The sequence below is a fragment of the Lagopus leucura genome, unplaced genomic scaffold, assembly GCF_019238085.1.
Source record: "Lagopus leucura isolate 7727_CA_CO unplaced genomic scaffold, USGS_WTPT01 Super-Scaffold_73, whole genome shotgun sequence".
Classification (NCBI taxonomy): Eukaryota; Metazoa; Chordata; class Aves; order Galliformes; family Phasianidae; genus Lagopus; species Lagopus leucura.
The window spans coordinates 55476897-55493619 of record NW_024962252.1 but is presented as its reverse complement, the minus strand read 5'-3'; the positions used below and the strand labels follow the sequence as shown (position 1 = coordinate 55493619).

At 41.7% G+C, this 16723-nt stretch overlaps 1 long non-coding RNA gene across 1 annotated transcript in view; it reads left to right on the top strand.

Moving 5' to 3' along the window:
- LOC122182455 overlaps nucleotides 1–16546 on the top strand; it is a 19591-nt gene extending 3045 nt beyond the window's left edge. Inside the window, exons 2-3 of the long non-coding RNA XR_006179812.1 lie at nucleotides 16177–16299; nucleotides 16494–16546. This is a non-coding gene — a long non-coding RNA (uncharacterized LOC122182455). The remainder of the gene's footprint in view (nucleotides 1–16176; nucleotides 16300–16493) is intronic.
- The last annotated feature ends 177 nt before the right edge of the window (nucleotides 16547–16723 follow it).

The window sequence follows — 16723 nt, the reverse complement described above, 5'->3', positions numbered from 1 at the left end:
CTCTGCCTCTCTGCCTCTCTGCCTCTCTGCCTCTCTGCCTCTCTGCCCCCTCCCCCCCTTTTTTAAGAGGGGAAATACCCCACATTGCTCATGCATCATAACAAGATGCTCATTCAATGGTTTCAGGCAAGCAAGTGCTCTCATTCTGTGCTTTTGCTTTGATTAGCAGCCATTACAGTACTTCTATTTATGAATGCATTGTCTTCCTCCAGCCTTCAAGACTAATGCTTTTGAGGCAGTGCTGGAAGAAAGAAATGGACGTTTTCATTCAGCATGTGCACTGAACTAGATGGCAGTGATTTACAGCATGCCTTGGAAAAAGCAAGAAGTCAGGGAACTGCAGGTTGCATTCATAAAACTACTGGGCTGATGCTTTGTGATGCTCCCTTCTGGGTGATCCACTGCAAATCCAGGCACTACTCCTCCTGATGGATGCGTTGTCCTTTGTGGCTCAACTAGATCTGCAAAGCTTGCATCATCTTGTTAGTGGCCTTTAGCTTCTCCTGTTCAAGTTCCTGTATCTTGATTACTTCTACACTAAATGTGGCACTGCACTTCCCAACCAAGTTTTGGCTAGCTCAATGCATCTTTCATCATAACAAGAGCAGTTTTTTTTTATACTAAAATATCTACCCTGAAGCCATGTGAGTTATATATTAAGTTGATGACTGCTAAATAATTGAGGCTACGCTTTCCCTCACAGTGAGTTATTCCAAATTCTGTATGACTGTCTGTCTGGCTTTAGGCTGAACTCTGCAGCATGCGTGTAATAGAAAACAGCATCATTAGAACAATGGGCTGGTGACTTAATTATGCTAGTGGGCTTCTTTTTAAAAAAAGAAAAGTTTTTCCTTCTGGATTGTGATGTCTGTGTGACAGGCCTTTCTATCTTTCTCCAATTCTTGAAATCAGTGGAGAAAGGCAGGAAAATACCTGTGGCAAAGCATGGCTCTGGTGCCTTTTCTATAGGTTTCTGTGTGAGTGTTTTGCTCTGACGCCTGGAATGAGCACTGACAGGAGCCTCTAAGCTCAGTGCCATCTGCACTGCAGTGCTCTGGCAGGATGCTCCAAGGTGCCCCATCACCCACCTTGTGTGGCTGCTCTGCTTCTGTTGTCTTTTTGTGAATGAGAGAAGGAAGGAAAACTTCCAAAAGATAGGTTTTGATCTCTGTGGGTTAGTGAAAAATGTGCCCATTCAAACTGAGCATGAGGCTGCTTTGTGGACATGTGGTTTGCCTGGGGATTCACTGTCTCCTGTATTTCAGCTGCATTCTGGTCACATCCTCTGTTGTCTTCTGCACCATCCCTTTCCTTGACACTTTTAAGGACCTGAGGCAAATTTGTCTCTGGCAGGAGTAACCAGGCTCTACTGGAAAGCCATGAGCAACAACACTGTTTCTCAGTACAATCAGCAATGAGAGCATGTTACACAAGGATCTACGTTCTAAGGCACTCGTCATCAGTTTTCAAATTCTCCTTGCATAAAGCCATCTATTGCATTTCACAACTTTAGTTGAAGCAATGCTCAAGTGTGGCAAACGTGGAACAGTATAGGGTGCTCTGGCATGGGGTACAATATAGGGATTCTGTAAGGCACGGAGTGCAGGAGATCCCAGATTGCTCATAGACTGAAAGTTATTTGTCTTTGTCTTATCCTCGCTCTTTCTGCTCTTTAATGTGAAAACACTGGATTCCTTTTGCACTCCCAGTTTGGGTTTCTCCTTCCCCTGCTTAGATTGGTTACCATGGGGACTGCTAATAGGAGAAAATTTGGTGCTTTCTGCCAACACAATATGAAGTCACTTCAAATGCTGTTTGCATGTTATGCATTGAACATCTAGGTTTCTGAAGAATGGATGCATGTGGGGACTGTTGTGTGAACAGCTTGTAATTAGCAAGTATGTTGAGTGTTGCTCTTGCTTTCAGCACATCAGAGGCTGACTGCCACTGTAAAAAACTGTGCTGTTTTTGTTTTCATATATTGTGTAGCATATAGTAGAGGAGTTTGTATATAAAATCATATTTTATCTCAGTTTCAAATGAGATATATTCATTTTGTAAGTATTTTGTTAGCCATGACTGGCATTTTCAGGATACAGTAGCAAATCTTTCTAAGTTTCAAAGAGATCTAGCCAACTGAGTCTCTTCAAACATTGTTTTAAGAAAATTCCTCCCATCATAAACAAATCTTAAACAGAAAGCAGTGCACTATTAAATATCTTTCACCTTTTCAAACATATTCAGACTTTAATGGCTTTTTTTTTTTTTTGTTCAGAAGCTAGGCAAAAACAGATTCTTGCTACATCCCTTCAGTGTAGAGTATAGTATTACACAAGGAAACTCACTGTATGGCAACAGGCAGCAGTTCAGGCTCTGAAATGAATTAAATTTTTTCAGTAGATGTTGCAGGTGATAGAGATTTAGGGAGGTGACATGGAGTAACCAGCATGATCCACCAAGAATGGGTCCTGCCTGACCAAACTTGTTGCTTTTCATGATGGCATATCAGCATCAGTGGACAATTGCCACCCATGTTATCTATCTAGACTTCAGTGAGGCCTTGGACATGTTCCCCCATAACATCCTTCTCTCCAAACTGAAAATACATGGATTTGGTGGGTGGACTGTTTAATGGAACTGATTGCAAGATTGTACAAAGAAGGTGGTGATCAATGGATCAATGTCCAAATTGAAATTAGTGATAAATGGAGTCCCTTGGGGTCGGTACTGGCACCATTGCTCTTCACTATTTTCATCGGTGACATTGACAATGGGATTGAGTCCACCTTCAGCAAATTTATGGGTGACTCCAAACTTGTGTGGTGGGGTCAACAAACCTGAGGGACAAGATACCCTCCAGGGAGACTTAGATAGGCTTGAGCCCAGGTTCATGTGGTTCAACAAATCCAAGTGCAAGATCTTGCACTGGGTCCTGGCAACCTCCACTATCAGTATGAGCTGCAGGATGTAAGGATGGAGCACAGCCATGCTGAAAAGAATTTGGGGGAGTGATGAATGGTAAGCTGGATGCAAGCCAACAATGTGCCTTTGCAGACCAGAAAGCCAATTGTATTCTGGGCTGCATCAAAATAAGCATGGCCAGCAGACTGAGGGTGATGATCCTGCCCCTCTGCTCTGCACTGATGAGGCCTCACCTGGAGCACTGTGTCCAGATGGGGAGTCCTCAATACAAGATAGGCATAGACTTGTTGGAGTGCATCCAAAAGAGGGCCACAAAAATTATTCATAGGATGGAACACCTCTTCTGTGGGGACAGGCTGAGAGAGATGGGGCTGTCCAGCCTCGAGAAGAGAAGGCTCCAGGGAGACCTGATAACGACCCTTCAGTATCTAAAGAGGGCTATTAAGAAGGAAGAGAGAACTCTTTAGCAGGATGATGGAGTATGGTTTCAAGCTAAAAGAGGGGATATTTAGACTGGATTTAAGGATGAAATTTTTTACAGTAAGGGTGGTGAGGAACTGGAACATGTTGCCGAGAGAAATGTTGGGTGTCCTATCCCTGGAGACATTCAAGGTCAGACTGGATAAGGCTTTGAGCAGTCTGATCTAGTTGTAGGTGTCCCCGTTATTTGCAGGGGAGTTGGACTAGATGGCCTTTAAATGTTCCTCCCAACTCAATATTATAGCATCTTTTAAGAGTGAAATTGCTGGTTCTGATCAGCACATAAGATTTTCTTCCTAGGTTCTGGTTGTTTTTTTGTTGTTGTTGTTGTTTTTTTTTTTTAATATTGTATCTATAAATACATATATAAAATGTTTATATGTCGTTTTCTCTGAAAGTAATGCCTTCAATTTATGTCCATGGAAACAGCAGTAGTTACAAGAAGCCCAGTAATGCTATTTCATAGAACAAATCCTCAGATGCAAAAAAACCCTGTTTTTCTACATAGTCACAGCCATTTGCTGTGCAATTTTTCCAGCAAAGAATGAGAGTCTGCATGCTGTGCTCACAAATATCTGTACCAGTGGAGGTGACCCACTGTCACCACTGCTGAAACACCTCACTGTGCTCACACCCACTGTTTGATCTCCAAATGTTCAGCAAGCATCCATTAATGTCAGTGGGTGCTATTTTTTTTACATGGAGAAATACAGTTCCACACTCTTCTTTCATTCTCACTTCCATGTCAGATGCATTGTTGTAAGGCTGCCCCTCTACTGCCATCTGTCACATGGCAACAAAATGTAATGGAATATTTTTGCTGTATGGCCAACATCCACCTTTGATGACACGGGCCATGATGTGCTGCCACAAAGCACAATGCAACCCTCTGTTGTCACTGTCACCATTGTTCAGGATCCTGGCACTGATTTTTCTGAATATGAGAAAGGCTTAGTGTGTGTGGAGGGAGTGGAGAAGGCAGCTCTTAGAATTCCACTTGTCCTGAGGATGTCTCGGTTCTTGGGCTTCTGGTCTTTATTCAATAAACGCTACTTATGCAACTGAAAAATCCTTGTCTCCCTCCCAGAAATCACACGTGCACCAAAGAAGAGTAAGTGAAATTTGTATGAAAAATGTTTTTTTTTTTCCCCTTCATTTTTTTCTTATAAAATACTTGTATTGAAAAATATGATTTGGAACATGGTTCTTTTCCAGTCAACTGGAAAATAAGTCAGCTTTATCTGTTTCAGTTCTTCATTAGTTTTCTTCCTGCTGACCTTTACTGAGTTGGCATTTAGGTGTTAGGAGTGTTTTTATATCTCCTGGAGTCTCTCACCTTTATCCTGTCTTCTTCTGTCTGTTGTGTCAGATAGGGATGGCTATGCCAACACAAGTGCGTTCTCCTCCACAGGCTAACTGAGACAACCAAGAAAGAAAAGTGAAATGCCATTAGCTAGCTCAGCACTTGCTGAGTGCAAGGCCTTGTAGGCCAGGCTGCACAGAGAACGAAGAATAATGAAGTATCAGTGGGAATCAGACCACCCCACAGCCCAAGCTCATTAGGATGGGGGAAGGCAGCCTTGTTCTGCCTTTGGCGTGGGGAGCGCCTGGTTGCTTTCTGAGATGTAGAACAGTTGTGAAAGGTAAAGCTGTAGCCCTCTCATTGTGGAACCCCTGGGGTGATGATAGTCTTCTACGATGTACAAAGTGTGGATTTGGTTTTTCCTCTGTACAGGAACGCACTCAAGCTTTGTTGTAACCACTGACTTACAGGATCTGCCTCCTACTCCCACCAAAGATGACAGAGGCTGCATCTACAAGGAGAGAATGATCAGTGGTTTATTAAGAATACGTGGAGCAAAGGCATGGGTAGTTGATGTGGGCCGAATGGATAAAAATATGGAGAGCTGAAAAGGACAGGGGGCCAGAAGGGATGGTTTCTAACTGGAAAACCCTGTACTCAACCTAACTGTATTTCTGGAAGGTCTTGGCAGTTGAGGTTGTGGTGTTACTGCTGTGGCCGTGGCCACTGAAGCACAATGTAGTGTCATCTTCTGCAACGGTCCAACCTAGGACATCCCAGTATTTGAGAAAGTGCAGAGAAATTGAAGCTTTGGGGCTTTATGCTTGATCTATTTATGCAAACTGAACATAATCCAGACTCTGCATCTTGTTTTCTGCTAATAAAAATGAAAACTTTTGCAATAGCTAACTCAAATCAGCCTTGTGTTATACACAGTTCTCTTTTCCCTCTCTTTTGGAGAAAGTTTGCATCTGCAGTTCAGCATGGGGAATTTTCATTTCTGAAGAAAGTCATCCCAAAGCACTAGTATCTTGAAGAAGTACTCCCTCTGTCCCTCTTTGTGGCAGGACAAGTGATGCTCTCAGTGGGTGTTTTCCCAGTGTGGGTAGTAATTCAGCATATTCTGAGTCACAAATTCTTTTATGACCCTGGCTTTGCCCAAATCTGGACTATGATAATTTTTTTTTTTTTTTAAAGCAAATCATCTAAAATAATCTAATTTTATTTATTTATTGCATCTAATGCAGAGATGCTTCCTGTTTCTTGCCTCTGTTATTGATACAAATTTCCACTAGGATTTTCTAAATGTACTGTCTTTCATTTATATGTAGTAAGAATTAATTCTGATTGAATACTTTGCTTCACTGAACTGTAGATAAGATGAATGGGGAATTACTGAGTAAGAAAGGGCTCACACAATGTGTTTCAGACCTCTGTGTCCCTGGGCACTTGATCTATTGATGGGTTTTCTAATACTGCTCTCCTGCTGGTCTTGTTGCGGGGTTTTACCTCATGCTGCAGAGCATCTGCAGAAGAAAAAATGTGGAAGGACTAGTGGTGACCCAGTTATTCTCGTGTATGCATACAAGCTATGTCCTGGATGCCCTCAAAATGAGCCATTTTCGGGGGCAATGTTCCTTAAGCTGGCTGTTCCTGGATCTTGATATTCCTATTGATGCTGGTGAGGAGAGAGAAGCAGGACAGTCTATGATATGCCTTGAATTTGAAGCAGATCCTGGAGAATTTTATTTGAAAATGCCAACAGTTGTGGCCTTGGTACTGCCTAGTAGTTCAAGTCCCAAACCTGGGTTTTCGGCTCTGCTTTAACAACATCCTCAGATATGTCTCTTCAAGTTTAATGCCCTTCTGTAGGAGCTGTGCAGAGTGAGGGAGGCAATCAATTTTAACAGTCCTTTTCTAAAAAAAAATGTGATGGCTAGCCCTCCAAATCGTACTGCTGGAATTGCATTTATCTTCTTCCAAATGCTTTCTCGAAGTGTGAACTTGGTATTCTTTTGGGAGGGAAAACAGATTTAACTGGAAGAGACCATACTGCAGAGAGCCAGAGTTTAGCCTGGGATTATGAACACTTAGTGTTATTTCTGTGTAATTTCTTTGCTCCAGCCTGCCAGAAGGAAATAAAAAGTGAATTATCTGCCCTGTGCTCTTACAGCTGTGGAATCACTGTACCATTAGCTGCTCCCTTACCTTCCAGAGTTCTCTCAGCCTAAATATTTCTTCAAGTCTGAGATGTAGAGGGTAAGGTTCCCTAGTAATGCATCACTTATTAGATGTCAACAATCCATACGGATGTATATTTTCAGCACTATTATACATTTTTCTTACATGATATTTATTCTGTATAGAAACAATTGAAAGAAAAGCCAGAATGTTAACTACTAGCATGTTATGCAAAATCTGTATAAACCATGTCTGTTTTGGTCTTAACATGCTTCATGTCACAGGCTAGGGCTAGTTTGAGTTTGACCCCAGTATGTGACAAGGAAACCTGGAAAACAGCCCAAAACAAAATCCTGTTCAGGTTCACAGCAATCTTCCAGTTGATGTCAGTGGGGACAAAGATGCTGGGCTGAGGTGTAACTTTGTGTCACCCAAAACTGCTGACCCCCCCTCCCCCCCCCCTTTTTTCTTTTCTTTGTTTTGTCAGATATAAATTGTGCCTCAACAAGTTTTTGTAGCTGGTGTGTGTACATTTATACAATTATTATTTTTATTTTTTTTCTGGTAACTCTCAATGGCTGCCCAAATCACCAAACGCAGCTAGAGCCCTGTTGAAATCTGAACACAGGTCTTGGCTCTTCTGAGACGCTGCTAAATAAGTAATGGTCACATGTTGTATGTGCACCCACCTGAGTGTGATGCCTTGCATTCCCCAAGACTTCCCAGGATATTGTATGAGGAGTTTTTGTAGGGCAGCTTCTTGGGGTCTTTTTTCGTTTTCTTTTCCTGTTGCTGCAGGTCCCAGAAAATCTCCACATGGTTTAAGGTAGTGCTGTGAGAGAGATGTGTTCTCACAAAACATTTTGTGCTAGGAGCACTGCTTTGGTTGCAAACTGCACTTTTTAAAATTTATTTATTTTTTGTTTGTTTACCATCAAAATAAATTATGTTATCTAGGTTTAAGATAGGTCACTCTTGCTGATCATCTATGAGGAGTCAATGACCCTCCTGACTTTCTCTTCAGCAGCGTTTACCTGAAACATCCAGCTTTAGCAGGTCAGGTTGTTGGAGCAATGACATGAGCTGCCTGACTGGTCTCTGTGAAACAGAAATACTTTGAGATAGAATCAGAGGGCAGGGCTCTGCTACAAACAAAGAGACCCCTCCAACACAACTGTCTCCCAGAAGGTATTTCCATCTGAAGGATATCATGGTGGAGCTTCTCATGAAGGATTCTGTTACTTTTTTGGCTGTCTTGGCTCAATGGTCAGACATTGATTAGGTCAGAAATTTCTTTTTGGTGGCTGGGTGTTCCTTGCTCTGGCTTTCATAAAGGCCTCAAATGGAAACTTAGGCAGAAGTAAGAACTGCAGACTGGCCTATGTCTTCCGTGTCAGGAAAGCTGTAGAGCCCTGAAGCTCTTTTGGTGGTGAGGTGGGGGACCTTATCCTGGGTACCTCCACAAGTGCCTGTTGTGCCAGACAAACACTGAGAGGAGCACCAGGTGGAAAAGGAGAAGTCCACTATTTCTTCTTCTTGTTTAAGTAGATATGTGGTTATGTTCATTTCAGGTGCTGGTGATACAAAATATGGCAAAGAGGTGCATGTGCATGATTTACAACAGTTCAGTTGGAAGGACCCTACAGAGTCCAACTGCCTGATCATTGAGAGATTACCAAAAGTTAAAGCGTATTTTTGAGGTCAAAAACTTCTTGTATGCTGACAGGATTGGGGTATCAACCACTGCTGTAGGAAGCATGTTCCAGTGTTTCACTATGCTTGCAGTAAATACATTTTTCCTAATGTCTAGTCTGAACATCCTCTGGTGCAGCTTTGTGATGTTTCCCCACGTTTGGTCATTGGTTACCAAGAGGGAGAGACCAGTCTCTCTCTGTTTCCCCTCTGAGAGTTTTGGACCTAGGGGTCCAAAGGCCCTAGGGGTTTCTGTAGGGTAAACATCTCTCATGAGCTTTAGCTTTACGTGTTTTATCTTGCCTTATTCCAGAAAATGTGGATGTATGGTAGCACAAAGCAAAATATTTGGCCAGTATGCAAATATATTTCAAAGTTGATGCTTGCTAACATGTTCTTCTATTATCTGTGCAGTAGTCTCTGAAATTGAGAAGATAGCTGACTGAGGTTTTCTTCTAAGTAGGGCATTTTTTTAGTTCCCTTCCATATGGCGTCCCTGATTTCTAATGAGATGTATATTTGGCTAAGGCACATAAGATGCCTCTTTTCTGTGTGGCTATTTATTTTCAAGCAACTTGAAGTAGCTGAAATTTACTGAGTCTGCTTAGGGGTATTTCGCTCTTTTGCCAGATTTTAGTTTAGTTGGGCCTGTGGGTTTATGAACTCCCTAGGACATATACACAAAACACGATTGCACCAGCTGTGTTTCTACAAAAAATTGGGCTAAGGTGTCAAGCTGCATTTAGCCAAGAGCTCATAGGTATCAGACAGGAAACTGAGCCTTGGTTCTAGGTAAAAATTCTTGTTGCTAACTTCTAACAACTCCTAGAGCTGCAGCATTTCTCAGCTTTATTTGAGAATTTCTGCAATTAGAACAAAATGAATAATGCAAATACAGATTTGCAAATTAATAGGCTGACTTTAATATGGTGCTAAAGATGAAGCTGCATTATGAATTATTTATGAATACCTGGATGACTAACTTTTCTTAAAATCTGAGGTCTGGAAGATTTGCAGTTTCTTTGCCAAAATAGACTTGTTTGGGAGTCAAATATAACAGCAGCAAAGTCACATTACAAATGGTAGCAAGTGATCGTTTGGACTGAGAACAACTTCACCCTGCTTTGATGGAGAGTAAAGAGCATAGTTAGTTCTTGGGGTGTAGATTAAGTGTTCTTCACCCAAGCCTCTTTCTTCATGCTGATCAAGGGAAAGGAGAACAAGAAAGGGAATATTTAAATGCTGTTGTGCTTTCCGGTTGTATTTCTGAGTTACATCTGAGTAAATGTAGCAATATTTCACCAGTTATCTCTAGGGTTACAGTACTGCAAACTTCTGTCACTGCTGAAGAGCAGTCTGCCAGGTGCTGGGCGGTGGATGCCAAATTGTTCATAGCTAACCAGCGCCAATATACTATGAACGGACACTGCAAACTATGGAAAAGAAAGGAGAAGCACAAAAGGGAAAAGTAGTCATGGGAACGGATGCATGCTTGTATGCAGGAAGCAAATGTAACTAAGTGGGTTTGAATGATTTGTAATGCTTGCATACAAATACTACCTCTCAAACTTGATTTACTCACTTTCTCCCTGGATATCGGCATGTGGACCTTCAGATGAATGCCAAAGCGAAATTTTGTATAAAAGGACTTGATTAAGATAAATTTTGTAACTTGCTTTCCCAAAGGACCCTTTACACTGTCTTTCTAAATGCTTATTGGCAGAATGGTGGTTTTTCAAGTGGAAAGAATTTGGTTGATGCTGTGTTCATGCTCTGTCACATGCTGCGGTTTGAGCAGCAGCTGCTGGGTGAACATGAAGCTGGAAGAAGGGGAGAGTTAGCAGTGTTAACTCTGGACTGGGAACTGCTGAGAAAAGCAATCATTTCTAAATTGCTCTCTTCCTAAATTGTGAAGGCTTTGCATTAGAGGCACTAACTCCTGAGATGTCACTGTGCCTTTTTTCCCTTTTTGTAATACTAACCCATTTCTGAAAGACTGGGCACAGCTTCCTCCTCTCTCTCGTGATGTTTTCAGCACTTTTTCAGACTTTGGCAGCTTCCCAGTCAGTTCAGATTCCCTGCCAACAGGCTCCCCTTATGGCTTGTTTTAAAAAGGGCTGATTGCTTTGATGGCTGATAAGGCAAAGGAGAGTGAGAGAAAGGGAGATCTCGTTTAAAAAAAAAAAATAAAGGCCCCCTCCCTTGCTTCTGAAAGACATCCTGCAAATAGAGTAGGTCCAAACCTTGCAGGTTTGAATCATATGGGAGTTCATCAAAGGTTAAGGCTGTTCCTGTGATGCTCTGTTTGTGATATTGGGGGAATGGAAATATTACAGCAGGGAAGGCTGGGAAAAGGGAAGGAAGACAAATGGAAGTCTGAGACTAGGAGAAAAAAACATGGTGAGTGGAGTGATGAGGTATATAGCCAGCCAAGGGAAAGGAATGGAACAAACAAGGAAACAAGTTGGAAAGAAGAGATGGAATGAGAGTCAGAAATGAAAATGGACTGACAGTAAAATAAGACAGTAAAGTAAGAGAGTAGCTGAAAAGTGCTGGAGGAAAGCAAGGTTGATAGATAGCAGTCATGTGTGTGCCTTTTTGATAGAGGAAGGGGGAAGAGTTGGAACAAGGCTGAAAGAATAATTAAAGAGATAACAAATGTTATATTCAGCAATAAAAGAGTGAATCCAACCTGAAATGAAACACTGGCTGAGGCATGAAACATTAAAAACATTAGGGAAAGACTAACTCTTCCCCTCCCACTTCTGCCACCCTGAAAAATTTACTTGCAGCAGTAACGTATAGACATATCCACAGCACAGGTTTTTCCCTGCCAAATTTTCCACAGCTTCCTGCAGGGTGCTTTTCTGCTCCTAACTGCTACTGGGGCTGGCTAGACAGCAACAATTAATTTCAAGGAACCTTTTAAAGAATCCTGTTTTCATTCTGAATTGACTCTGGACACAAAACGTTTCAACTGTTTACAAATCTGCAGTTGAGCTAATTGCATCTGTTTTTATGCCAAAAGTCCAAAGCTTCTACATGCAAGGCTGTATCATCCAGTTAAGGATAAGGGAGGTCGACATATCAGTCCTTGCAATCTCACACTATTTGGAGCTTTGCAATTCTGTATTCATCAGAGCAAAGATTTGCTAAGCACAGGAGTGAGAAACTCTTTCTGGACCTTGTTCAGTAAAACTTACTGACCACATCCAGTGATGATTGGCATGTACATTGCTCCTGCCAGAAAATTTTTTTGGTAGAAAACCTGTGCTGTCTGGTGACATACTGTCTCTTCAGGTCAGTTTGTACTCCAGTAATGCAGCCAGCGTATTTCAATATCGAATTTAATATTGACATTTAGTGCTGTGCAGATATCTGTTTGAGTTTTATAAGCTAGCCATGATTATACTCATCCTTGAGAGGTTTGCCTCAGTACTTACTGCAGAGAAACACATATTTTGGATCCATCCAGTGTTTCCTGTCTGGGACCTGATGTGGGCTACTAGAAAAACTTTGCTTACCTTAATGATGATGCTGTTTATCAGCTATTCATGTCTGAAGAACTCCAGTGCAACATGGACATCTCATGATGACTGGTTTCTATGTCCCCCAGCTGTATAGGGTAGAAACATAAAATGAAATGTTCCCTCAACGTGCACAGTAAATCTTTTGGCAGCATCAATATTTCAGTTGATTTCCTGCTCATTTAGAATCATAGAATCATAGAATCATAGAATCACTAAGGTTGGAAAAGACCTAAAAGATCACCCAGTCCAACCGTTCACCTATTCCCAATAGCTCCTACTAAACCATGTCCCTCAACACAACATCCAGTCTTTCCTTGAACACCCCCAGGGTCGGTGATTCCACCACCTCCCTGGGCAGTCCATTTCAGTGCCTGACCACCCTGGAATTTCAGCAGAGCCACCCTTATCAGTGCAATTACTCAGGAACATGCAAATGATAACAGAAGGGACAGACTGCTACAGATGTCTGGGCAAGAACACGTGGTCCTGTATGCCTGTGCAAAGCTCTCTTGTGTCGCAGCCTAGACTAGCTCATTAAGTACACTTCAGTCATGCTGCCTTTTTCCGGAGGGAATGCACAGCATATTAATACTTATTTTGTTAAGATTTTCAATGGATGAGGACTGCAGAACAATTATTACTTCAGGATAATGCAATGTCAGTAATTCTACCTTTGCATTTGGACATCATTTTTTTTTCTACACCTGTAGCTCCTGATGGCATTCCCATCTGTTTCATGTTTACTGTCATAGCACAGACAAGAAAACTCCAAAAACAGTGCATAATATCCTCTTCGTTTTGTGTCGTATTTTCCTTCTTTCATTGATACAGCTTGTTGTAGTCTCAATTTCTGCACAGCACCAGTGCAGCTGCCTGACTGCTGCAGGATGTGCTGCATACATTGTCCATGGCAATAAAGAATGACAGTGGGTTCTGCTCTGCTGGGGATGGCTGCAGCACCAGAAAGGATCGGTTTTGAAAAGAGGGGGAGAGGAGGATGGATGTGGATGTGGATGTGTTTGAGCTGCAGGTATCTGGGGGGTCTAGCCTTGCAAAGCTGGTTTCTGAAGAGAAAACCCTAGGATGTTTTCTCTCTCCAAAAAACGAGTTGAAGCAAGCTGTACTTCTGACAAATACTGGCATTTTGACTTTTGGGTGGGATGCTGATAGCACTGGCTGTTACTGTGCCCTGACTTGTCTATCTCATGACATAACAAACCAGAAACGTGTTGGATAGCTTAGCTCAGATTGACTCTTTTTCAGTATCAGGATTTGGTAATTGCTTTTGTTATCAAGTCTGTCTCTTCAGGCTGTAGAGGGGGCTTTGAAGGTTCAAGAGGCAGTTGTCTGCTTGATGTCTTGTGGGTCACGGATGCTGGACTGTGCTCAGGGCTTTTCAAAAGCAGCCCTAGGTTTTGGTGAAGGTGGAAAGTGCAGGGTGCTCCCACTTTCATACTGAAGGGTAAATATTCAGCTCTGATGTATGAGTTGTATATACACTAAAATCCTTCCGATGACTACCAGAGCACAGTGAGAAATTGTGTTTTGGAATAATGAAGGCTTCAGTTTCCAACTGGTTTGCTGCGACCATCTGGTCTGATCTCCTGTATGCACAGCCTACGGAGTAAGCCCAAAGGTCATGAAAATAAAATAAATGAGTTAAAAAGACCCACACAACAAAGGGTAAAAGTGAAATTCAATGCACTTTCCCCAGCTTATTTTGTGGATTTTTGCATTCTTTGTCAATCAAAAGGAGATTAAACTGCCACATTAGCTTATTACTTGGTTAAATGTTATATAGTCCATTGGCTTCAGCTAAATGTCTCCCCAGTTATGAGGGATGTCTAATGCTACTCAAGCTAAGAAGCAGTCATTAGAATAAATTAGACATCTCAGTAAAGTGGCCTTCATCTGAAGTTGGGCTCAGTGTAATCATGGCCTTAAGGGCACAGCTCGATTGCTCATTGCATTGCATATTTAATTCTCTAAGTACCATTTTTCTACAGGTGAAATGTCTGTCTTTTTTTTCATGTAGGTCCTTTCAATTCAACGATGAAGAACCTCAAGTGCTTCTTGAAGCCTCTTGGAGGGGAATTCTTTTTTTTACTCACATACTGATTATATATATATATATATATATACACACACACTGATATATAGATAGATAAATAAATAAATAGGAAAATAGGGAAAGTTCTTGCTTCTCCTCTTGCCTACCAACATCTAACCTTGTCTGAGCTCAGCAGCCAGAATATTTTCCAGCATCAAGGAAGTAGAAAATATTGAAGTTTATGGAATAACACCTTAAACTTCACAGACTGTTAAATGTTGGAGGATTAAATATTGAATCTCCATGCCTAGAGGCTGGGATCATAGAATATTCCAGCCCTCCTGCAGCTGTCATGGCTGAGCTCACCTGTCACTTGAGCAAACCTGGGTGAGGCACAGCATTGGAAGGAACCTTCGAGTTGTTCCCAGTTTTGAGAATCAATCAATGGGAGGAGAGGATATAAGCGTGATAGCTTTCTGTGCTCCTTGGAGCCATCAGCCAGCCTGCTGGGGTACTTCCCAGGCTCACATTAGTCCACAAGGATGTCACTACTTGCAGCAGTGGCAACCTTATCTTGTGACCCTGTAGATCTGCCTCAGCATTCTCTCTAGCTTTTTTCTTTTGCTCTCACTCCTTTTTTTTTTTTTTTTTTTTTTTTTTTTTTACCTTCTGGAGGAAGAAGATAGGATGCTGCTGCTCAGCAGAAACTAGATCTCTTCCAATTACAGCTGCTCTTGCAGAAGCTCTGCCTGGTGATATGCTTTTTTTTTTTTTTTTTTTTGTCTTCCCCATGAAGGTCATGAGAAGGGAAACAGAAACACCAAATGAGCTCTGCTTTAAGGGATAACCTCTGTGGTATCTCTCTTTTTGCACTGGAAATGTGCAAATAGAAAAAAAACAGTCTTATTTCCTTTTTTCTTGCTGCAGTACACTGTCTCTCCTGCCTGGCATACTGATTTGCTGGAGGATTCAGGCAGCAACACAGAGGAAAAATCATTAAGTACAAGCAGGCCTTGCTCAGTACTGTATTATGACTGGACTCCTCTTGCCACTTCATATTCTTTTTTTTTTTTTTTCCCCACAGATATCAAAATCCTTCTTGTATAAAACAGTGTCACGTTTCAACAGTGACACTTGCTTCTTTTTTCTCTTCAACCTTCAGCCAAGGAGAATGGCTGGGATGGGGCTCACCAGTCATCTCTTGGACATGTTAGTAATCTTCCTTGTCCCTGTATGTGCCACAGTCTTTTCTCAGAGCATTTTTGCATCCTTGAGACTGCATTGCACTGCCAGGATTTCTCAATTGTAAGGTGGTTGTTGCTTTTCTTCTTGTCTGAACTGTAGGCTGAACTGTGCACGAAGCCTTATTTCTGATGCTGAGCCTTGCAGTCATCAAGAGAGAAATCCAGGAGCTATGTGCTGTTACAACTGTGGCTGTGCTCTTACTTCCAAACCTGAAAGGTGCATCTGAGCTTCTCTCTGCTCTGAGAAGAGCTACAGACTTTTAAAAATGGGCAATTCAAAGAGAATTATAAAATGCTTGGGGAAGGAACTAAATAAAATAGCACATCTAACAGAAACCTCAGATGTGAGTTAAGCTTTCAGAATCTTTATGGATTATTGTGGGAGAGATTTTGGTGCTTTCAGAAGATAACGCTGTTGTTGCAGATCTTGACCCACAGTTCACCTAGCCTGGAGTGTTGTTTGTAAGAGTGATGATAGATGAGGATGTAGTGAAAAAGCTGAGCAAGACAACTCTGTGCACTGCTTGGTGTTCTCTCAGCCTTCTCCTTTCTGAACTTATTGGTCCCTGGGGACTTCTGTGAGGAAGTCTCTTGAACTGTTCTCTTGAACTGTTGCTTGCTTTTCATTGAGAAAATGTTGCTATTTCCTAGCTGCACCATGACCGTCCTGGGATGCTTGGTTTCTTTTACCCCTTTAGCAGATATCAAGTAAAATCAAGGCAATCTACGTCAGTCATATTTTACTTAGCCATGGGTTTATTTTTCATTTTGCAGAACTGCAGTGAGAGAGATTCTTCCCACTGTCAAAATGGTGCCATTATATAGGTCGACTTTTGTCTGGACCATCTATACATGAACTTTTGGAGCCCTCTCAGTACTGTAAGCCCTTGCATTCAGGTATGTTGATGATTAGGGGGAGGTTTTCTGAGATCTGGAAATGAAGTGAGGATGCTGGAAAGAGACAGGTGGAAATGCAGGCCAGCAGGTTTGAGCTGGCACAGAGGCATATTGCCTTCAAATATATAAGCAGTGGCTAGAAAGTACTGGAATGCAGTTTTATCCCTTATGTTGAACTATACCTCTCATTTTAGATTCTAAGTGGAAGTAACCTTCAGAAGAATGTGATTTGAACTGATTTACTCACTATTATGAAAGAAATCACAACCATCTGAAGAACAGTGTGCTCTCACCTGCTGTGAGGATTGTCCAGCCACATCTAGCAGAGCAATTAGCATCAGTAATTACCTGTTATTTCCTGCAAATCCACTTACAATTTAAAATGACTTTACAATTACTGAATAGTACTTGTTAGTGTGAGAGT